Source organism: Bubalus kerabau, chromosome 11 (assembly GCF_029407905.1).
Source record: "Bubalus kerabau isolate K-KA32 ecotype Philippines breed swamp buffalo chromosome 11, PCC_UOA_SB_1v2, whole genome shotgun sequence".
In the NCBI taxonomy this organism is placed as follows: Eukaryota; Metazoa; Chordata; class Mammalia; order Artiodactyla; family Bovidae; genus Bubalus; species Bubalus kerabau.
In genome coordinates this window covers 84,346,398-84,370,367 of record NC_073634.1, presented here as the reverse complement: position 1 = coordinate 84,370,367, position 23,970 = coordinate 84,346,398, and positions in this window count along the sequence as shown.

The window sequence follows — 23,970 nt, the reverse complement described above, 5'->3', positions numbered from 1 at the left end:
TCACAAAGAACTTTCTGTTCCAGAAATACGTATTGATTCTTGCTCCTGTGAACCTGATACTTGCAATCCATTTTTAAGTTTCACTCACATCACTACCTGCACATAGAATTTACATCATTTCTTCCTCTTAAACTCTTGAACATCTATGTTGTTCAAACATCTATGTTGTTCAAGAGCCTAAATCTCACCTTACTAAGGACTTTTCTTAAAGCATGTTAACATTCCATGAGCCTTTCTGGTAGGTATTCTTCATATCATCCACTTGGAACTGTCACAATCCGCTGTTGTTGTTAGGTGTATGCATTTGCATATCATTTATCCAGCTCACATTTATTGAAGGTCTATTTTTGTACTGTCCTGGCCCCAGAGAATAGGGACCAGGATTCTTCTGTCCTTAAAGAATCTTACAGAGAAGACTAAAAAAAAATTATCAAAAGTAGTTATGAAGATTTTTATGGAGCACAGGCAAATAGAACAATTAAATAAGAAGAGGATAATAGAAAGATTATAGAAAGCTTGAAAAGAAAGTTGTAATTTTAGACCTATCTTGATGTTCAGTTCAGTTCAGTCGCTCAGTCATGTCCGACTCTGCGACCCCATGAATTGCAGCATGCCAGGCCTCCTTGTCCATCACCAACTCCCAGAGTTCACTCAGACTCACATCCATCGAGTCAGTGATGCCATTCAGCCATCTCATCCTCTGTCGTCCACTTTTCCTCCTGCCCCCAATCCCTCCCAGCATCAGAGTCTTTTCCAATGAGTCAACTCTTCGCATGAGGTGGCCAAAGTACTGGAGTTTCAGCTTTAGCATCATTCCTTCCAAAGAACACCCAGGACTGATCTCCTTCAGAATGGACTGGTTGGATCTCCTTGCAGTCCAAGGGACTCTCAAGAGTCTTCTCCAACACCACAGTTCAAAAGCATCAATTCTTCGGCACTCAGCTTTCTTCACAGTCCAACTCTCAACATCCATACATGCCTAAAGGAAAAACCATAGCCTTGACTAGACAGATCTTTGTTGGCAAGTAAATAATAGCTAATATTTACTCATCACTTAGTATTTATTTCAGATTCCAACTGCTTTACTTGTATCACTTCACTTGATCCTCGCAATGACCCCATCATGTAGGCATCATCAGCACATCTCAAACTTCAATGTGCATATGACTCTCCTGGGGATTTTGTTAAAGTCCAGATGGTACATTGAGAATGTGCTGGAAGAGTGGGCATGATGTCCAGGGTGACAGAGTCATTCACTTGCTTATTCAGTGACATATAGAGATAAGAGCATTCATTTTAACACACCCACAATGGGTTAACCCACAACAGGTTGCTGCCCACTTTGCATATTCTCTCTTTTCCTCCAATCAATTTTACAGACCACAGCTACTGTCCCTATTTTGCTTATGATAAAACTTAAACTGTGAGTCAATTTATGGTCTAAGGTCACTGAGCTAGTAAAGATGAGAACTGGAATGCAAATTGCATCTTCCTGGCTCCAGAAACCCCAATCTTATCATTGTATCTCATTACTTTTATTTCTCAATATGTCCATGATAATCTTAGATGACTTAAAAATAGCCCTTTAATTTGAGTGCCCTCAGCATATGAGTATATAGGGAAAGATATAATCCTTCTCTATTACCTCCATCCCATTCTGATGGACTGGGATTGCAGCCGTATGGGAGAAGAGATCATCAATATTTTACCAAATGCAAGTAATGTGCTTGAACTTGCTTTAGAGTAGTCAATTTCAGGTTTCATTATCTGGAAATAATACATAGGAATGGAAATATTAATAAGCTACAGGGCTGGCAATGCCTGATAGATAAAGATAATCTGTTTCAACAGGTACCCATCAGCATTGGAGAGCTGGACAACACTCCATTCCCTGCATGAGGTCCCTGCAGAGTCCCTGGGGAGAAGAAAAAAAGCACCATCTCAACTGTGAGTAAAGTTACCACTTTGAGGGTCATTGGAACCCTCCCAGAGCAATGTGGTAAGGAACAGTCGCTACATGAAAAATATGTTTTATTTTAAAAGAAGTCAAAGAAACAGGCAAATTTGGCCTTGGAGTACAGAATGAAGCAGGGCAAAAGCTAATAGAGTTTTGCCAAGAGAACACACTGGTCATAGCAAACACCCTCCTCCAACAACACAAAAGAAGACTCTACACATGGACATCACCACATGATCAATATGAAAATCAAATTGATTATATTCTTTGCCAAGATTATATTCCAAGCCAAAGATGGAGAAGCTCTATACAGTCAGCAAAAACAAGACTGGGAGCTGACTATGGCTCAGATCATGAAGTCCTCATTGCCAAATTCAGACTTAAGTTGAAGAAAGTAGGGAAAACCACTAGACCTAAATCAAATCCTTTATGATTACACAGTGGAGGTGAGAAATAGATTTAAGGGACTAGATCTGATAGACAGAGTGCCTGATGAACTATGGATGGAGGTTTGTGACATTGTACGGGGGACAGGGATCAAGACCATCCCCAAGAAAAAGAAATGCAAAAAAGCAAAATGGCTGTCTGAGGAGGCCTTGCAAATAGCTGTGAAAAGAAGAGAAGCAAAAAGCAAAGGAGAAAAGGAAAGATATATCCATTTGAAGGCAGAGTTCCAAAGAATAGCAAGGAGAGATAAGAAAGCCTTCCTCAGTGATCAGTGCAAAGAAATGGAGGAAAACAATAGAACTGGAAAGACTAGAGATCTCTTCAAGAAAATTAGAGATACAAAGGGAACATTTCATGCAAAGATGGGCACAATAAAGGATAGAAATGGTATGAAGCTAACAGAAGCAGAAGATATTAAACATAGGTGGCAAGAATACACAGAAGAACTATACAAAAAAGATCACAACCCATATAATCACCATGGTGTGATCACTCACCTGGAGCCAGACACCCTGGAATGTGAAGTCAAGTGGGCCATAGGAAGCATCACTACAAACAAAGCTAGAGGAGGTGATAGAATTCCAGTTGAGTTATTTCAAATCTTAAAAGATGATGCTGTGAAAGTGTTGCACTCAATATGGCAGCAAATTTGGAAAACTCAGCAGTGGCCACAGGACTGGAAAAGGTCAGTTTTCATTCCAATCCCAAAGAAAGGCAATGCCAAAGAATGCTCAAACTACTACACAATTGCACTCATCTCACACATTAGTAAAGTAATGCTCAACATTCTCCAAGCCAGGCTTCAACAAGACATGAACCGTGAACTTCCAGATGTTCAAGCTGGTTTTAGAAAAGGCAGAGGAACCAGAGATCAAATTGCCAACATCTGTTGGGTCATTGAAAAAGCAAGAGAGTTCCGGAAAAACATCTATTTCTGCTTCATAGACTATGCCAAAGTCTTTGACTATGTGGATCACCACAAACTGCAGAAAATTCTTAAAGAGATGGGAATAACAGACCACCTGACCTGCCTCTTGAGAAACATGTATGCAGGTCAAGAAGCAACAGTTAGAACTGGATATGAAACAACAAACTTGTTCCAAATCGGGAAAGAAGTATATCAAGGCTGCATATTGTCACCCTGCTTATTTAACTTATATGCAGAGTACATCATGAGAAACGCTGGGCTGGAAGAAGCACAAGCTGGAATCAAGATTGCCGGGAGAAATATCAATAACTTCGGATATGCAGATGACACCACCCTTATGGCAGAGAGGGAGGAAGAACTAAAGAGCCTCTTGATGAAAGTGAAAGAGGAGAGTGAAAAAGTTGGCTTAAAGCTCAACATTCAGAAAACTAAGATCATGGCATTCGGTCCCATCACTTCATGGCAAATAGATGGGGGAACAATGGAAATAGTGACAGACTTTACTTTTTTGGGCTCCAAAATCACTGCAGATGGTGACTGCAGCCATGAAATTAAAAGATGCTTGCTTCTTGGAGGAAAAGTTATGACCAAACTAGACAGTATATTAAAAAGCAGAGACATTACATTGCCAACAAAGGTCCGTCTAGTCAAAACTATGGTTTTTCCAATAGTCATGTATGGATGTGAGAGTTGGACTATAAAGAAGGCTGAGAACTGATGCCCAAGAACTGATCCTTTTGAACTGTGATGTTGGAGAAGACTCTTGAGAGTCCCTCAGACTGCAAGAAGATCCAATCGGTTCATCCTAAAGGAAATTGGTCCTGAATATTCATTGGAAGGACTGATGCTAAAGCTGAAACTCCAATACTTTAGCCACCTGATGCAAAGAACTGACTCATTTGAAAAGACCCTGATGCTGGGAAAGATCGAAGGCACTAGGTGAAGGAGATGACAGAGGATGAGATGGTTGGATGGCATCACTGACTTGATGGACATGACTTTGAGTAAGCCCCAGGGGCTGGTGATGGACAGGGAGGCCTGGTGTGCTGCAGTCCATGGGGTCACAAAGAGTCGGACATGATTGAGCGACTCAACTGAACTGAACTGATTTTAAGAGAACTTATTATTGTCATTTTCCCTGGTCCATGAAACCTAGTAGGAAAGAATCTTGTGAGAAAGGAAATACTTAAGGGAGGTTATGGGAGGTTTAGACAAACCTCTCTAGTTTCTATTTAAGCTACAATTCAGCTGTGATTAATGCTTCCTATCTTAACAGATGTTTCAAGAAGTATTTTGGTACTTGTTTAATATTATCATCATAAGACCTTTATTGGGTATGATTAACCTCCTCAATAAAAGGATGGGCTCAGTACCTTTCTTGAAATCACACCATGAGCACAGAATGCAGTTGTTACTGAAGTCAGCCTGTCTCAAGGATCTAGAGCATGGTCCACTGCTCCTAAACTGCCTCCTGTGTAATGTCTAGGAGAGATGAGGTTGAAAGTTCACTCACTATCAATGCTGTGCATCAAAATCATGTTTTTTTTAATATGATATTTTCAAAATCAAGGAAACATAAAAACAAACATCTTTAACACAATTAAGTCTGGCATAATCTTTACAGACAGAAGAGTTTATGAGGACAATACAATCCATTTCACATAGCTGAATAAATTATTCAACCAATCCTATGGTAAGAGACTGACTTTTGTTTAATTTTTATTGGAGTATAGTTGCCTTACAATGTTGTGTTAGTTATTCCCGTACAACAAAATGAATCAGGTATATGTATACATATAGCCCCTCTCTTTTTGGATTCCCTTCCCATTTAGGTCACCACAGAGCACTTAGTGGAGCTCCCTGTGCTATACAGTCTGTTTTCATTAGATATCTATTTATACATAGTGTCAATAATATATATGTGTCAATCCCAATCTCCCAATTTATCCTACTCCCCTCCCCTCCTTGGTGTGCATACATTTTGTTCTTTATGTCTGTGCCTCTATTTGTGTTTTGCAAATAAGATTATCTATACTATTTTTCTAGATTCTACATGTATGCATTAATATAGGATATTTGCTTTTCTCTTTGGGACTTACTTCACAGGCCTGGTGTGCTGCGGTTCATGGGGTTGCAAACAGTCAGACACGACTGAGCAACTGAACTGAACTGAACTGAACTCACTCTATACGACAGCCACTGGGTCCATCCATGCAAGAGAATGACTTTTAATAGCCAGTAGCGAACTGCTTAAAAATACCCTTTTCAACGAAAGGACAATGAAAGTTCTGTTCATCGTATTGCCAACTCTCTCTGTTCCCTTCAGGAAACCATCTGTGCTAGCTGCTAATTCGCCACAGAAGAGCCTACTCAAAGATTTTAAGAGAGAAGACCAAGTGCCTTAGAAAGGGTGGCAGTCTTAATCAGAGAAAATCTCTTTGTTGAATAATCACAAGTCATCTGATTAAGTGCTCTCTCCCCACAACACTAACATTTTCAAGTTGAGGTTCAGGGCTGAGTTGTCTCAACACTAATTTATTGGAAAACAGACTGTGATTAGAGAGCTAAAAAGTCATAGGAGGATAAGACAGAAGAGGCTAGTGGCTAAACTGGTTTCCTGCAGAAAGGAATCTTTCTCTGGGAGCTAGCTATGATGCCCAGAGAATTATATTTCTGATCTCTTCACAAAGGAAATTTAAAAGAACAGCAGATGGGGGAATCAATTACATAGTTTCCAGTAGACTTGGCCATGGCTTTCAATGCCAAGGTTGTCTAACTACATAGAGGACATTCCCTCCAAGCATGATTTTTTTCTTTTCCCTCCCATGTTACTGGAGTCACTAGATGAGAGCTTTGCTCAATAACCATACTAGACATTCTAGTCATTCATCAAATGATTTAAAAAAATAAGGCTTGATTGACTGATTGATTTTATTAAGACTTTACATATTTAGACACAGTTTAGGTTCACAGCAAAATTGACAGGAAAGTACAGAGATGTCCCATATACCTCTTCCCTCACACACAAATAACATTCCACACTATCAAACTAAATCACCAGCGTAGGACATTTGTTAAAACTGATGAACCCACACTGACACATTGTAATCACCTAAAGTCCATGATTTACATTGCAATTCACTTGGTATTGTATATTTGATGGGTTTAGACAAATGTGTAATGACATATATCATACTCATCATTATGGTACCATGCAAAGTACTTTCAATGCCATAGAAAATCTTCTATGCTTTGCTTATTTATCTCTCCTTGCCCAACTCTTGGTAACTTTTGCTGTCTCCATAATCTTCCTTTTCCAGAATACCATGTGGTTGGAATCATTCTCTCATTTAGTACTATGCATTTGAAATTCCTTCATGACTCTCATGACTTGATAACTCATTCCTTTTAGCACTGAATAATATACCATTGTCTGGATGCACCACAGTTTATTTAACCAGTCACCTACCAAAGTAAATCTTGGTTGCTTCCAAATTTTGGCAATTATGAATAAGGCTGCCATAAACATTCATGGGCAGGTTTTTTGTATGTATGTAAGTTTTCAATTCCTGTATGTAAATATTTAATACCAAGCACTGCAATTATTGATAAAAGTATGCTTAATTTTCTAAGAAACTGCTAAACTTTCTTCCAAAGTAACTATACCATTTTGCATCCCAACCAGTAATGGATGAGAGTTCCTGTTACTCCACATTCTTGCCAAAATTTGATGTCAGTGTTCTGAATTTGGGTGGCTCAGATGGTAAAGGTTCTGCCCGCAATGTAGGAGACCCATGTTTGATCCCTGGGTCAGGAAGTTCTGCTGGAGAAGGAAATGGCAGTCCACTCCAGTGATCTTGCCTGGAGAATTCCATAAACAGAGAAGCCTGGCAGTTTACAGTCCATGGGATCGCAAACAGTCAGACTGAGCAACTTTCACTTCAATTCACTTCAATAGTTGTGTAGTGATATTTCATTGCTATTTCAATTTGCATTTCCCCAGTGGCACTGATGTGAAGCATCTTTTCATATGTTATTTGCCACCTGTATATTTTTTGATGCTGTATCTGTTAATGTCTTTGACTGTTTTTCTTAAATCAGGTTGTCCATTTTATTATTGAGTTTTAAAATTTCTTTGTTTATTTTGAGTGACAGTCCTTTTTGAGGTGTATCTTTTGCATATTATTTCTCCCTATGCGTGGTTTGTCCTCATTCTCTTGACATTGTTTTTTGTTGAGTAGAAGGATTTTTTTAATTTTAATAAAGTCTAGATTATTCATCATTTCTTTCATGGTTCATACCTTTGTAGTTATATCTAAAATATTACTGCCAAGCCCAAGCCCAAGGTCATCTAGGATCTTTTCTATGCTGTCTTTTAGGACTTTTATTGTTTTATATTTTAATTTTAGGTCTATGATACATTTATGTTATTTTGTGAAGGACATAAGGTCTGTGTGTAGATTCTATTTTTTTTCTCTTTTTTTGGCATGTGGAATTCAATTGTTCAAGCACCATTTGTTGAGAACACTATATTTGTTCCATTGAATTGCCTGTGTTCCTTTACCACAGATTTGTTGACTATATATTTATATGGATCTATATTTCTGGGCTGTCTATTCTGTTCCATTAATCTATCTATTTCTTTTGCTAACACCACACTATCTTGATTACTGTGGCTTTATAGGAAGTCTTGAAGTCAGCTAGTGTCAATCCTTCAAATTTGTTCTTCTCTTACAGCATTGTGTATCTTATTCTGGGTCTTTTGCCTTTCTCTATAGATTTACAGTAATTTTTGTTGACACACAGAATGTATCTTTCTGGAATTTTGATTGGAACCATATTGCATCTATAGATTATGTTGGAAAGAACTGGCATGTTGATGATACTGAGCCTTCTCATTCATTAACATGGAATGTTTCTCCATTTATTTAGTTCTTCTTTGATTTTATTCATTAGCATTTTCCCCCTCTTGTAGCTCTTGTACATATTTTTGTTAGAATTATAAAAAAGTATTTCATATTTTTCTGTACTCAGTTGAGTTCAGTAGCTCAGTCGTGTTCAACTCTTTGCGACCCCATGAATCGCAGTATGCCAGGCCTCCCTGTCCATCACCAACTCCCGGAGTTCACTCATACTCACGTCCATCGAGTCAGTGATGCCATCCAGCCATCTCATCCTCTGTCGTCCCCTTCTCCTCCTGCCCCCAATCCCTCCCAGCATCAGAGTATTTTCCAATGAGTCAACTCTTTGCATGAGGTGGCCAAAGTACTGGAGTTGCAGCCTCAGCATCATTCCTTCCAAAGAAATCCCAGGGCTGATCTCCTTCAGAATGTTTATGATATTGTGTTTTAAATGTCAAATTCCACTTGTTAATTGCCAGTAAGTAGAAGAGTGATTGACTTTTTATATTAACTTTTTATTCTACAAACTTGATATAATGGATATTTCCTATAGTTTTTTTGTCAGTTCTTTCAAAGGTTCTACACAGATGATCATGCCATCTGTGAAAAAAATAAAAAAAACAATTTTATTTCATCCTTCTTAAACTGTATAGTGTTTGTTTCTTTTCTTGTTTCATTGTATTAGATAAATTTCCAGAATGAGGTTGAAAAGGGATGGTAAGAAGAGATTTCATTTCCTTTATTTGAGCTCAGTAGGAAAGTTTCAAGTTTGATTTTTGGTGTAGGGTTTTTGTAAATATTCTTTATCAAGTTGAGGAAGTTCCCCTCTATTCTTAGTTTACCGAGGTTTTTGTTATTAATGCACACTAGATTTTTTCAATTGCTTTTACTGCATTAATAATATGATTATATGATTTTTCAGCCTATTGATGATATAGATTATCAGCAGTCTTTAAAATTCATCTTCTAATTAGACCTTACATCACTGATACAGAAATAATTTGAATAAGCCAACATTATCATGCTATTTCTCTATGTTTTATTCACCAATAACCTCCTATCTCCTACAAAATAAAAATCTAAAAATGACTGGCTTGGCAAAGAAGATCCTTTAGAATCTGACGTTTGCCTGGGTGTTCAGACTCATATCCAGCTTTTTTTTTTTTTCTTTCCTATATTTATAGTTTGCATTTGAAGTGAACTTAACTCCTTAAAGTTCACTGAATTCTTGAGCGGGAAATGCTTCTCCAGGCTTGTTTACTGGAAAATGTCTACATAACCTTCAAGTCTCAGCTTAAATATATCTCTTTCCTCATATCTTCACTGATGCCCCTAACAGATTTGAGTTCTTATTTCCAGTGTGCTGATAGAAATATTATTAAATTATCATACCGAACCATAAATATATGTTTTTGTTTTCAGTTTCTCCCAGTGCAGAGGTCCCCAGCCCGTGGGATCTAATGTCCAATGATCTGAAATAGAGTCAATATAACAAATCACAATAGAGGTAATATGTTTGAATCATCTTGAAACCATCCCACCCCAGTCCATGGAAAAACTGTCTTCCACAAAACTGGTCCTTGGTGCCAAAAAGATTGGGACTGCTGCCTTAGTGTACTGAAAAATTATTTGATAGCAGAGATCCTGTCTTTTGTATTTTGGTACAGATACATAAGGCACCTTAGTACCTAGTGTAGAACCTAGATCAGAGGAGGTTTGTCATTTATACATAAATGGATGAAAGAAAAAATTTCATATCTGTGGATTCCATCACCCATATACTTCTCCATTAAACCATGAGGTTTATTTTACATATGAAATTTCTCACTGGGTTCTCTTATGTTTGAATAACAGTAGCAAGAAGAGGATACAGATGTTTCCAGAAGGATACTGGTAAAAAATATTTGTCTTTACCTTACTCTTTTTAGCCATTGACCAGACTATCAAATGGAGCTAGAGAGTAACATGGTTCAGAGGTATAAAAAAAGCTCATAATTAGAGCAATATGAGTAACTGCTGCTATTTCTCCAGCTCATATTGGAACAGAACAAAACTTTTCTGGATGTTATAGCTATTTCCTGTTTTCATCTTACTTCAGCCTTATTATTTCCCTTTTCTGTTATCCTTTCACCAAATCCAATATGCTAGAGGGAACAAACTATGGGACAAAACCATTCTCTTCCTCTTGCTCAACCTCCTTACTCATCACCCACTTTCATCTGAGAGACAGCTTAGCCTGGACCATGCAGTCAGGCAGCTGTTGGCCAGAGGCACACATGGAAAAGGCTCTTAGACTATAGTTAGAGCAGAAAAGTTTGATTAAGAAGAAACGAAGTTTTAAGTGGAAACGGTTAATGAGTTGGAGTCTGGGGTTGGATGTAAATGATCATTATCATCTATATTAATCACAAATTCTATTAGGCTAGAAATCATAGACTGTATCTATTTCATCAAGAGTTAAAGTGTCACCTGTTAGTTCAGCAACTATTAAGTATCACATGCAAAGTATAGGCTGAATGTAAAAACTGATGCTGATTCATGTCAATGTATGGCAAAAACAGCTACAATATTGTAAAGTAATTCAGTTCAGTTCAGTTCAATAGCTCAGTTGTGTCCCACTCTTTGTGACCCCATGGACTGCAGCACGCCAGGCCTCCCGGTTAATCACCAACTCCCAGAATTTACTCAAACTCACGTCCATTGAGTTGGTGATGCCATCCAACCATCTTATACTCTGTCGTTCCCTTCTCCTCCTGCTCTCAATCTTCCCTAGCATCACGGTCTTTTCCAATGAATCAGTTCATTACATCAGGTGGCCAAAGTATTGGAATTTCAGCTTCAACATCAGTCCTTCCAGTGAACACTCAGGATTGATTTCTTTTACGATGGACTTGTCAGATCTCCAAGGGACTCTCAAGAGTCTTCTCCAACACCACAGTTGAAAAGCATCAATTCTTTGGCATTCAGCTTTCTTTATAGTTGGGCTTCCCTGGTGGCTCAGACGGTAAAGCGTCTGCCTAAAATGCGGGAGACCCGGGTTCGATCCCTGGGTCGGGAAGATCCTGGGGAGAAGTAAATGGCAACCCACTCCAGTACTCTTGCCTGGAAAATCCCATGGACAGAGGAGCCTGGTAGGCTATAGTCTTTGGGGTCGCAAAGAGTTGGACACGACTGAGCGACTTCACTCACTCTTTCTTTCTTTTTTTTTTTTTTTCTTTCTTTATAGTCCAACTCTCACATCCATACATGACTACTGGAAAAACCATAGCCTTGACTAGATGGACCTTTGTTGGCAAAGTAATGTCTCTGCTTTTAATTACGCTGTCTAGGTTGGTCATAACTTTCTTTCCAAGGAGTAAGCATCTTTAAATTTCATGGCTGCAGTCACCACCTGTGGTGATTTTGGAGGCCCCCAAAATAAATTCCATCACTGTTTCCACTGTTTCCCCATCTATTTGCCATGAAGTGATGGGACCAAATGCCATGATCTTAGTTTTCTGAATGTTTAGTTTAAGCCAACTTTTTCACTCTCTTCTTTCACTTTCATCAAGAGGCTCTTTAGTTCTTCTTCACTTTCTGTCATAAGGGTGGTGTCACCTGCATATCTGAGGTTATTGATATTTCTCCTGGCAATCTTGATTCCGGCTTGTGCTTCTTCCAGAGCATTTCTCATGATGTACTCTGCATATGGCTGGAGAAGGCAATGGCAACCCACTCCAGTACTCTTGCCTGGAAAATCCCATGGACAGAGGGGCCTGGTGGGCTGCAGTCCATGGGGTCGCTAGGAGTCGGACACGACTGAGCGACTTCACTTTCACTTTTCAGTTTCATGCATTGGAGAAGGAAATGGCAACCCACTCCAGTGTTCTTGCCTGGAGAACCCCAGGGACGGGGGAGCCTGGTGGGCTGCCATCTGTGGGGTCGCTCAGAGTCGGACACGACTGAATCGACTTAGCAGCAGCAGCAGCACTCTGCATATGAATTAAATAAGCAGGGTGACAATATACAGCCTTTATGTATTCCTTTTCCTATTTGTAACCAGTCTGTTGTTCCATGTCCAGTTCTAACTGTTGCTTCCTGACCTGTATACAGATTTCTCAAGAGGCAGGTCAGGTGGTCTGATATTCCCATCTTTTTAAGAAATCTCCACAGTCAAAGGCTTTGGCATAGTCAATAAAGCAGAAATAGATGTTTTTCTGGAACTCTCTTGCTTTTTCGATGATCTAGCAAATGTTGGCAATTTGATCTCTGGCTCCTCTGCCTTTTCTAAAACCAGCTTGAACATCTGGAAATTCACGGTTCACATATTGTTGAAGCCTGGCTTGGAGAATGTTGAACATTACTTTGCTAGCGTGTGAGATGAGTGCAATTGTGTGGTAGTTTGAGCATTCTTTGGCATTGCCTTTCTTTGGGATTGGAATGAAAACTGACCTTTTCCACTCTTGTGGCCACTGCTGAGTTTTCCAAATTTGCTGCCATATTGAGTGAAGCACTTTCACAGCATTTTCTTTTAGGATTTGAAATAGCTCAACTGGAATTCCATCACCTCCACTAGCTTTGTTTGTAGTGATGCTTCCTATGGCCCACTTGACTTCACATTCCAGGGTGTCTGGCTCCAGGTGAGTGATCACACCATCATGATTATCTGGGTCCTGAAGATCTTTTTTGTACAATTCATCTGTGTATTCTTGCTACCTCTTCTTAATATCTTCTGCTTCTGTTAGGTCCATACCATTTCTGTCCTTTATTGAGTCCATCTTTGCATGAAATATTCCCTTGGTATCTCTAATTGTCTTGAAGAGATCTCTCATCTTTCCCATTCTGTTGTTTTTCTATATTTCTTTGCACTGATCACTGAGGAAGGCTTTCTTATCTCTCCTTGCTATTCTTTGGAACCCTGCATTCAAATGGGTGTATCTTTCCTTTCTCCTTTGCTTTTTGCTTCTCTTCTTTTCACAGTTATTTGCAAGGCTTCCTCAGACAGCCATTTTGCTTTTTTGCATTTCTTTTTCTTGGGGATGGTCTTGATCCCTGTCCCTTGTACAATGTCATGAACCTCTGTTCATAGTTCATCAGGCACCCTATCTATCAGATCTAGGCCCTTAAATCTATTTCTCACCTCCACTTTATAATCATAAAGGATTTGATATAGGTCATACCTGAATAGTCTAGTGGTTTTCCCTACTTTCTTCAATTTAAGTCTGAATTTGGCAATAAGGCATTCATGATCTGAGCCACAGTCAGCTCCCAGTCTTGTTTTTGCTGACTGTATAGAGCTTCTCCATCTTTGGCTGCAAAGAATAAAATCAATCTGATTTCGGTGTTGACCATCTGGTGATGTCCATGTGTAGAGTCTTCTCTTGTATTGTTGGAAGAGAGTATTTGCTATGACCAGTGCATTCTCTTGGCAAAACTCTATTAGCCTTTGCCCTGCTGTGTTCTGTACTCCAAGACCAAATTTACCTGTTACTCCAGGTGTTTCTTGACTTCCTCCTTTTTCTTGAGTCTCCTATAATGAAAAGGACATCTTTTTTGGGTGTTAGTTCTAAAAGATCTTGTAGGTCTTCATAGAACCATTCAACTTCAGCTTCTTCAGCATTACTGGTTGGGGCATAGACTTGGATTACTGTAATATTGAATGGTTTGCTTTGGAAATGAACAAAGATCATTCTGTCATTTTTGAGATTGCATCCAAGTACTGCATTTCAGACTATTTTGTTGACTATAATGGCTACTCCATTTCTTCTAAGAGATTCTTGCCCACAGTAGTAGATATAATGGTCATCTGAGTTAAATATATCCATTCCAGTCCATTTTAGTTCTCTGATTCCTAAAATGTCAATGTTCACTCTTGCTATCTCCTGTTATAAAGTAATTAGCCTTCAATTAAAATAAATAAATTAAGAAAAAACAGTAAGTGCTGGGAGTTTGTAGCTTCTGGTAGCTGTAAAGTAGCTTGTGTGAGACAGATCAGAGGCAAGGAGCTGAAATGAAATGAATGGACAGATGAAAGTATCTCAGAGAAATATCAAGAAGCTAATGAATGAAGTTATATGTCTAAAAACTGTCACTAAGATCTTACAATGATTAGATAAATTATTTCAAAAGATGTTTGCTGTTTATTGGTGCATCTACATTTCCCTTTGTCCTCACTCCAGAAATTCCATCAGTCACAGATTTTTATCTACATAAAAGGATTTCCTTCCTGCAGACTGCTACTCTGTCAGTAGATGAATATTAAATGGAATAAAACAAAGTAAAATAAAAGAGGGAAAAGTGAAATGCAGGCCACATGGGTAATTCAATTACCTCAAATTCAAGTATCAGCTTTGTTTTCCCTCAAAGAAAGAAGAAATATGAGGATCTTGGCAGGACCTGCCAACAAAGTGATGTGATTGATTTTTTAATATGTGAGCATACAAATTTTAGAATTTGAAAAATAGCATTTTTTGCTGCAACAATTGAAATTTTCAAAGCACTTAACTATTCGTTTTATGCTCAGTTTCATAAAATCTCTCTCTATGTTTATTTGCCTCAGCCTCTCACCACAGGAAGCTCACAGCTCCGCAGAAGAATTATCTCAGGGTATAAATTCCTGTGTGAAGGCAGATAACATGGACTCCATGACAATTCTAAAGTACAGAGTAAATGCTCTGAAAACCTACAGGAAGAGAAGATGATTGGCACATTGTGATAGGCTGAATAGTGTCCCCCCAAAATTTACATGTTGAAGTGCTAACCCCCAGGACCTCAAAATGTGACCTTATTTAGAAATAAGATGGCTGCATATGTAATTCATTAAGATGAGCTCATCAGTGTGGACCCAAATCCCATATTGTGCTCAGTTGCTAGGTCGTGTCCAACTCTTTGGGACCCCATGGACTGTAACCCACCAGGTTCCTCTGAGAGATGGTGCCTTAGTGCTCAGGTCCCAGAATAAATGTTACAGGTATGTCTGAAGGTGACTTCAGAGTTTGAAGAAAGAAAAATCATCTTTTTCAGTCACAGTGGGAGAACAGAGTCAAATAGAATAATCCAGACTTTCTCAGGGTTTCCCTGGTGGCTCAGCCAGTAAAGAATCTGCCTGCAATACAATAGACTGGGGTTCAATGCTTGGGCTGAGAAGATCCCCTGGAGAAGAAAATGGCTATCTACTCCAGTATTCTTGCCTGGAGAATTCCATGGACAGAGGAGCCCATGTGGTCACAAAGAGTCGGACACAACTGGGCAACTAACATATTTTCAGGCTTTCTCAACCTTGATGATACATTGACATTTGGACTGGATGATTCTTTGCATTTTTTGCAAAAATAATATTTTCAGTTCTTTGCATTACTGTATGACCAAAACCCACTCGATGTCAGTAACTTTCCCCTAGTGACAACAATCAAAAATACCCACTGATGGGAGTGTGGGCATAGGGGTGCAACTGCCCCAAACTGAGAATAGCTCAAATAAGAATACTGAGACAAGCAGCGAAACAGAAGGCAAGGAACTCAAGAATATTTGAGCCAGATGATCAGAGAGAAGTAGGCAGATAGGAGAGAGGTGTTGCTGGGTGGACAGAGACTCTGCCAGTGCCTCTGGGCCTTGCTCACATCTTTTCTCTTACTTGAATCCACTCTCTTCTCAATCCGCTCAAGCACTATCTGAGCTTCAAAGTCCAGATTATGGCCACCTCCTCTGAGAAACTGTCCCTAATCATAGCATATCTCAGAGCTCTTCCTCTCTCCCTTCTGAGTTCTACCAGCCTGGAGATTCTCTGCCCCTCCCTTGGACATCCAGCAAAGCGGTCATCTCTGGTTATTGTTCAATTGCCTACACGTGAAGCTTCCTCCTCAGTCGTATGGTCACTCCAGGAAGTAGGATGGGGTCAAGTTTTGGCATTGCCTACACAGTCCTGCACATCAAGGAGGGCTCAGATACCCTAAAGGAGGAAATGAATAAAGTGTTCAACCATGTGATTGGTTAAACTTTCTGATCTACTGGGAGCTCTGTTCCAAGCCACCTCCTTCTGGATTTGTGTTATGCTGCCTTTCAGAGAAGATGACAAACACTGCCTGAGTGGAATTTCTCAGCAGAGGTTCTCTGAAAATCCTCAATGAGACAGTCAGATGCAAGTGACCTCGATGCTTCCTTTATCCCGTCAATAATGCAGATGGCAGTCCATCATAGCAGTTTTTGTGCTTCTAGAATAGCTGAGGACTAGAACATTCTTATGAAGTTCTGTATCTGTGAGATCTAGCAAAGAAGATGCCTGGGATCCACAAGTTTCCTCCATTGGTGCCTTGCCCACATAGCTCCTTGGTTACAGTTATGTGCCATTTACAATGCTCTGTTCTAAGCAGATACACAAGTCCCCACACATCTGGGAACATTTGGGACTACAAAAGAAGCTTACCAGCTGTTTGGTATCAAGATTTTCTCTGCATCTATAGCATTTCCCTGAAGTAACTAATACCTTGACCCACAGGAAGGACTCCTAGATGCCAAAATAGTTAGTGAACCAGACACCAGCAGGTATTACCATTTAGCCCTAAGCAGTGAACATTCTTCATATTTTATAAAGAAGGCTCATCACTGTTTGGTCCTCAGGTATCCCTTTACCCCACTGCTCCACATTTGCACCTCTCTTTGATCTTTACTGATTAAAGTCTCCCTAACAGACGCCCTTTGTTCCTTTTCCTTATTGCTTCTCTGGAAAACATTGACTCACTCTTTGAGACACACCCTTGAAAGTTATTTCCCCACTGAAATTGTCTTTGAACTTCATAAACAGAGTAGACTCCCTTGTTCTGGGCCACCTCTGTTCCCTCACCTGTCTTCACTCTGTGCTCATTTCATCCTATTTTAATTGCTTACTGTCCTGTGTGTCTTTCTTACCATTCCTGCATGCATGCATGCTAAGTCGCTTCAGCCCGTGTCCAGCTGTTTGTGAACCCATGGATTGTAGCCCACCAGCCTCCTCTGTCTATGAGATTTTCCAGGCAAGAATACTGGTGGAGTGGGTTGCCAAGCCCTCCTCCAGGGGGCCTTCCTGACCCAGGGATCGAATCTGTGGCTCTTACATTTCCTACATTGGCAAGTGGGTTCTTTACTAGTAGTTGCCACCTGGTAAGCCCTCCATTCCTGCACTCTGAACCAAAGAGCATCGCCTTTCTTAACTCTGTAAACTTGCTAGGGTTGGTTCTATAATAGCTGTTGTTTTATATCTTTAGTAATGATCTATCACTTGAGAAAACATTCCACATCTTCTCAGGCAAAGTACTGGAAAAAATTGACTGACATTAACTTAAGGGTTTTATCATTTCTCATTTCTTCAACTTTCATGGTATCAGTAAAACTACCCAATGCAATTTTTAGATACATAATGTTTACCCTGAAATGATGGATTAACATTCATTTGACTAAAGTGTGTACTGTCTCAATTATATCAAATTTATTCATTAAAACTGGTATATGGCATATCAATCTTTTCTCAGAAATAAAATGAGTTATTACATAATGAGGGAACAAAAATTCTCATTTAAAAGGAATGCACTTAAGCTTTACAATCTACCTCTAAATGTTCAACAATTTGGCCATCCAGACAGCAGTGTTTATACCCAACTGAAATTTAATCATTTCTTTCAAAAGTGCATTTTTTCTGAACATAAAAATTTCATTTGATTGATAGTTTGTCATAATAATAATTGCTAACTTCTATTGAGCAATCTTTAATATTCTCAAAAATTTCTTTATTTAATCCTTATAGCAACGTATTAAGGTAGGTTATCCTTAATATCTGGGCTTCCCAGTGGGGAAAGACTTACCTGCCAATGCAAAAGATGCAGGAGACTAGGATTCAATCCCTGAGTCAGGAAGATCTCCTGGAAGAGGAAATGGAAACCCACTCCTATATTCTTACCTGGAAAATCCCATGGACAGAGGAGCCAGGTGGGCTACAGTCCATGGAAAGAGTCAGATGTGACTGAGCAATGCACATCCTTAACTTACAAATAAAAAATTGGCAGCTCATACACACAGATGGTGACTGCAGCCATGAAATTAAAAGACACTTACTCCTTGGAAGGAAAGTTATGACCAACCTAGATAGCATATTGAAAAGCAGAGACATCACTTTGCCAACAAAGGTCCATCTAGTCAAGGCTATGGTTTTTCCAGTGGTCATGTATGGATGTGAGTGTCGGACTGTGAAGAAAGCTGAGAGCCAAAGAATTGATGCTTTTGAACTGTGGTGTTGGAGAAGACTCTTGAGAGTCCCTTGGACTGCAAGGAGATCCAACCAGTCCATTCTGAAGGAGATCAGCCCTGGGATTTCTTTGGAAGGAATGATGCTCAAGCTGAAACTCCAGTACTTTGTTACCTCATGCAAAGAGTTTACTCATTGGAAAAGACCCTGATGCTGGGAGAGATTCGGGGCAGGAGGAGAAGGGGACAACAGAGGATGAGATGGCTGGATGACATCACTGACTCGATGGATTCGAGTCTGAGTGAACTCCGGGAGTTGGTGATGGACAAGGAGGCCTGGCATGCTGCGATTCATGGGGTCACAAAGAGTCGGACACGACTGAGTGAATGAACTGAACTGAACACACAGCTGACTTATCCAAGGTCACACAGCTTGGAGGGTTGCAGCTGGGATTTGAACCCATCAGTTTTTCTCCAGGAAGCTGACTCCTACCCTTGCTCCTGCACTGCATTTGCACTGCTTAATTTGCAACCCAAGACTTCTGCAGTCCAGCTACTAGTGATATTGCATACTTTAATGTGCCTGACCCTGGTCAGCTTACATTAGACTTTTGGCACACATACTAGACGAGTCTAGCAACTCATGTGTTTGTTTCTCATGCTACACATAAGTAATCTGTGCCTCAGCTATGGAAAGTGACTTGCCTGAATTTAGAGCTAAAAAGTACCAAAGCTGGGACATCAAAGCCAGGCACTGTTAGTCTTAGTGCAGTGCTTAATCCACCCCACTATAGAACACTCAGAAGAATTAGGAAATTGTGCATAAAGCACATACACATATAGACATATACTGCTGCTGCTACTGCTGTTAAGTCGCTTCAGTCGTGTCTGACTCTGTGCGACCCCATAGACAGCAGCTCACCAGGCTCCCCCGTCCCTGGGATTCTCCAGGCAAGAATACTGGAGTGGGTTGCCATTTCCTTCTCCAATGCATGAAAGTGAAAAGTCAAAGTGAAGTCGCTCAGTCGTGTCTGACTCTTAGCGACCTCATGGACTGCAGCCTAGACATATACTAGTTTTATCCAATTTTGAGGTTTTAAAAGTAATGTGAAAAAGAATGGTAAGAATTTGTCACTCTTGTTTAACCCCCGAGGCTGGATTTAGACATATGTTAAAAAATTAACATCAACTCTGAAAATTGTCCCATCCTTCCCAAGGATAGGGGAATTTTTTATTTGCTGGATTAATTGATACTGTTAAAAAAATTTTAATGTACTATTAACATATTTCTTATGTATGATGAAAAGGAATCAATTTTTAACCTAAATATAAAAAAAATGATGCAATTTTCTCTGCAGGTTAGATATGCTCATTCTCAAGGTCATTCAAAACTCGAATTGCTCACAGCACAAGCAGAATGCTTGCTCAGATTTACTCTTAGACTTACAGAGTCTGTGTTTGCTGGTGAAGAACACAGGCTGCATACAAATGACTTCACCTCTGCAGTACAGAATTTAAATCAGCTGAGCAAGAAGCCAACTAGTCCCCCAAATACATGTTAATCTGCTTCCAGAACAAACCCACAGACTGACTAAATATTTTGCTTCTATCAGAATTTCACCATATCAAACATAAGTTCAAATGAAGGCACTGCTAAAAGTAATTGATTTTGTAGCTTTTATTATAAGGAGCTCTGTTCTTTTCATCTAATTTACTCCTTCACTGAAAAATAATTTACAACAAAATGCATATACTTAAAGTGTTCAGTTTGATACATTTTGACATAAACATACATCCATGAAACCATCATCACAATCAAAATGATAAACACATCCATCATCTCTCAAAGTTTCCTCAAGATCTTTTATAATCACCCTCCTCTTTGCCCCTCTCTTCACGGTGAGTCACTGACCTGATTTCTGTCAGATGGAGTAGTTTTAATTTTTCTAAAGTTTTCTATAAATGGAATCAAATAATATGTATTATTTTGTCTGAATTCTTTCACTTTGCATAATTGTGTCTCAGATGAATTGCAACATTAATGTTGTCTCACGAATATCTGGTTTATTTATTTTTATTTCTGAATAGTATTTCCTTATATGGATATACCACAATTTGTTTAGACATTCATGTGCTGATGGACATTTGAGTTATTTCCAGTTTTTGCTTTGTTTCTTTAGCAGTGAAATTTATAACAACATCCTTAATACTAGAGACATTTACATAATATGAGATAGTTACAAAAATATAAACGGTAAAGTTCATGCACAATAGTTTTTAACTTTATATTTTATATTGGAGTATAGCCAATTAACAATGTTGTGATGGTTTCAGGTGTACAGCAAAGGAACTCAGCCATATACATGCATGTATCCAGTTTCTGCCTTTTACGAATAAAGCTGATATGAATATCTGTGCATAAGTTTTTATATAGATATGCACTTACTTTTCTCTTGGGTAATTATGGAAAATAGGAGTGGCTGGATCATATGTTAGGAAAACGTGTAACTTTTCTTTAAATAAGCTGCCAGAATGTTTACCGAAGAAGCTGTACCATTTTAGATTTCCACCAGCAGGATATGAGAATTCCTGTTATTCCGCATCCTGATCACACTTGGTATGGTCTATCTTAACTTTTAGCTCTTCTATTAGAAGGGCAGTTATATCCTGTGCTTTTAATCTGCTGCTGCTACTTAGCTGTTTCAGTCATGTGTGACTCTGTGCGACGCTATAGGCTGCAGCCCGCCAGGCTCCTCTGTCCATGGGGATTCTCCAGGCAAGAATACTAGGGTGGGCTGCCATGCCCTCCTGCAGGGGATCTTCCTGACCCAGGGACTGAACTCAGGTCTCCCGCATTGCAGGCAGATGCTTTACTGTCTGAGCCACCAGGGAAGCCCGTGCTTTTAATCTACATTCCCTAATGACTAATGCTGTCAGAGAGTTTTTAGTTGTTCAGTTGCTAAGTAGTGTCTGATTGTTTGTGACCCCGTGGACTGCGGTATGCCAGGCTTCCCTGTCCTTCACTGTCTCCCAGAGTTTGCTCAAACTCATGTCCATTTATCATGTGCTTATTTTCTTATTTCTTCTTTAGTGAAGTGTCTGTCCTTTATCAGATGTACAATTTTCAAATAGGTTTGCTCACAAAGTGTGTACTGTCTTTTCATTCTTTTAATAATTTCCTTTGAGGAGAAGATCTTTTAATGAAGATATTTTAATGAAGTCTAATTTGTCAACTTTATCTCTCATGGATCATACTTTTGAGGAAAATCTTAGTCTGACTCAAGTTTACAAATATTTTCTTTTTTTTTTTTTTCAGAAGTTTTATAGTTTTAGATTTTACACTTAGGTCCATGAGTCCATGATTCATTTTTGAGCTAGTTTTAATATATGGTGAGAGGAATGGATTGAAGTTTTGTTTTCATTTTAACATCCAATACCATTTATTGAAAAGATAACCAGTTCTCCCTGAATTGTCTTTGGAGCTTTGTCAAAATCATTCATCCATGTATGTATGAGACCACTGCTGGGCTGTTTATTCTGTTACATTGATTAGCTTATCTATCTTGATGCCAGTATCACACTGTCTGGTGACTGCTTCTTTAATATGACTTGAAGTCCAGTAGCATTAACGCTCTGATTTTCTTTTACGTTTCCAAAGATGTCTTGGCTAGTCTTTGTACTTCAATATGAATTTTACAGCCAGCTTGTCAGATTCCACAAAAAGCATGCCAGAATTTTTATTGCAATTAACTTTCACTTGTCAATTTCCACAAAAAGCTTGCCAGAGTTGCAATTATTTTGAATCTATGGATAAATTTGGAAATAGTTGATATCTTAACAATACTGAGTATTCTAGTCTTTATTTTCTCTTAATATTTAATATTTTCAAATGCATAGATCTCTCATATCTTTTGTCAGATGTATCTGTAATTATTTCACTCAGATTGATGCAATGGTAAATTGCATTTTGAAATTTCAGTTGAATAATTTTCTAGTGTTTTTTTTTTTTAAATTCAATCAGATTTCCCATATAGATGATGATGGAGTTTGAAAATGAAGACAGTTTGTTTTCTTTCTTTCAATATTGAGGGTCTGATTATACTCTTAGCGTCTCTAGTGTAATGTTAAATAGAAATGATGAAAAGTTGACAAACTTATCTTATTCCTGAATTTGGGGGGAAAGTACTTGCTCTTTTACCCTTAAGTATGATATCCACCATAGGTTTCTCATGAAGTGAAAGTGACTCAGTTGTGTCCGACTCTTTGCAACCCCATGGGACTCTACAGTCCATGGAATTCTCTAGGCTTCTCATAGATGCCCTTTATTAGGCTGAGAATATTGCCTGATATTCTTAGTTTACTGAGAGTAGTTAACCAGAATAGATGTTGGATTTTTTCAAGTATTTTCCTGCTTTTATTAATCTGATAAATTACATTTTTTGAAGGTTAAGTCGGCCCCGCATTTTTGAGGTAAATCTCACTTGATCATGATGTATTATATGTTATATACTTTTTTATATTTAAATTGCCAAAATCTCATTTAGAGAATTTGCCTCTATGTTCACAACAGATATTGGTCTTCATTCAGACATTTCCTCAAGTATTTTTGCATGGCTTGCCTCATAGAATAAATTAAGAAGCATTTCTTCTTTTTCATCTTTCTGAAATGATTTGTGTAGAATTTATATAATTACTTCTTTATAGGTGGCAGAATTCACTAGTGAAACCATCATAAAATTTCTTTTATGAAGTTTTTAACTAAAATTTCAATTTCTCAAATAAATTCAGGTTATCTGTTTTTTCTTTGGTGAGTTTTGTAGTTTGTGTTCTACAAGGAATTTGTCCATTTCATGTTGGCTTTCAACATATAGACATGCTGTCTTTAATAACATTCCTTTTAATATCTATACAGCTTCCCCTCGTGGCTCAGATGGTAAAGATTCTGCCTGCAATGTGGGAGACCCAGGTTTGATCCCTGGGTTGGGAAGATCTCCTGGAGAAGGGCATGACAACCCACTCCAGTATTCTTGCATAGAGAATTCCATGGACAGAGGAACCTGGTGGGCTACAGTCCATGAGGTCACAGAGTTGGACATGACTGAGCAACTAACTCTCTCACTCTCTTAATATCTTAATAGGCAGAATATAAAGTCTATATATTTAATCTCTCTGATTCATAATTTTGGTAAATTGTGTCTTCTATCTTCCTTTCCTTATCAAGCTCTACAGGCTTATTAACTTTATCGATTTTCTCAAATATCTAATTTAAAGTGTTGATAAATGGGAAGAAATGCTGAACTACGGGAGGGAGATAAAAGAATAAGTAGAATTTCCATTAAACAGAGTCTCATAGACTTGATTTACCTAAAATTAAACTATTATTGGCAGCAAAAAATAAAAACACCTTTTCAAGGAGTCTTGATCTTAGCAGTAAGAGACAGCTGGGTATAATGGTATAGGCAATGGATTCTGGCACCAGGCTACCTGTATTTGTTTCCTGCTCCTGCCTCTTATTAGCAGTTTGGTGGTGGTTTAGTCACGAAGTC